We start from the raw sequence: 1,642 nt of genomic DNA, 5'->3' as shown, positions 1-1,642 counted from the left end.
CTAGCAAGACAAAACAGAAACAAACAAATAAGAGATGCAAACACCATAATCTTGCGGGCTCCACATTAGCAGTAAATCTGGAGTCAGAGACCAATGAGTGAATGCAACTTAAACAATAACTATCAATATTTACTGTTGAATATGTCTTAGATCATTATTATTTTATATGATATTTATGTCGGCTATTGAAAATGTTTTGTTTTTTCTGTAACAGTTTTGTGCTGATGCTTCTACTTGTTAAATGTTGTTTGCTATGATGAGCACCAGATGGCGATAAAGAGCAAATCAATGTGCTGGCTCTCCTATTGTGAGCAGAATAATTTCACTTACTGTGTGCGGCCTTGTTTTACAGCACAGTCTACTGTTTCAGCCAGATTTATGACAGGGTAGTCCATCTGCTTTTTAATTTAATTACATTAAACCTAATGATGGAGCTCTGCAGGGGCTTAAACAGTTAAAATGAAGGTTCAACCACCATCTACAGATTGCTGGTTCCTTATTCCTCTTTCATCCCAAATCCCTATTTTCACCCAGTCTTTGTACATTCAGAAAAAAATAATGCATCTCTAACTTAGATTATTTGGGTCAAGTAACTAAATAAATATTTAATTTATCATATTACTTGTTATTAATTAAAGAAATTAATTTAAGCTGGAGCTGCATTCTGTTTTTAGGCTATTTAGATTTTGTCTCATTTAATGTTTATGGAAGAGATGGTTTCAACTTAATCCACCTACAGATGGTTTCATGTTTTTGCATTGAATTGTATTGTATTATATATGGTATTGCATGATATGCCTTTAGCCCTATATGCATATAATTCAATCAAGTAGCATTCAAAATAAATTTTAACAAATTATTCCAATTCTTACAATTTCGTGCTCTCAATTTAAGAAAGGATGTTTTAAAGTTATCCATAATTGACGATTACAATAATTTGTGGTAAATGTGAAGTTCCAGCCCAACCTATCGACATTTAAATGGCCGCTCAGTTTATTTTCTTAATTGTAATGTTCAGGAAGATATAAAAAAATGTTAAACTGATAAATACTAGACAGGAAATACATAAACAAGAGAACAGAATGTCACTATGCGCCTCGTGTCACATAAAAAAAAAATTGGCAGAGGAGAATGTTGCTATATTTTTTATTTTGCTGTATTTGAATATTTGTATAACTGAAACTGATACTTTTACTTTGAAAACCAGCACAGATAGATTCAGGAACCATAAAGCTGCAGCAGAATAAAGAGAGGCAGCAAACAATGTTCCCATTGCTCTATAGACAGAGTGATGATATTAACATTTCTGAGAAGATTCTCCAGGAGATCTTCCTTATCATTAAATTCAACTAAGGATGCATGTGTTCATTTTAGTCTTTATTTATTTATATTTTATGTATTTATTTATTTAAAGATCATCTAAGCTGTGCTACCTTAAACCAGACAATGCAACAAATGTTTTTTTTTTTTTTTTTTATAAATCGAAATCCAGAAAATAAAAACTCTGCCTAGTTTCCATTTATCCTGAAATAATCTCCGGAGGTTCTAAAGCAGTTTCCAGAACAGAGCCAACCTTCTTAATTAGCTTGTGGAGCTTCTTTCAATCATTAGCTCTGATGCTGTTACCCCAGCAGATGATGGA

Source organism: Cyprinodon variegatus, unplaced genomic scaffold, assembly GCF_000732505.1.
Source record: "Cyprinodon variegatus isolate N-32 unplaced genomic scaffold, C_variegatus-1.0 Scaffold415, whole genome shotgun sequence".
NCBI classification, from domain to species: domain Eukaryota; kingdom Metazoa; phylum Chordata; class Actinopteri; order Cyprinodontiformes; family Cyprinodontidae; genus Cyprinodon; species Cyprinodon variegatus.
This window is presented reverse-complemented; position numbering follows the sequence as displayed.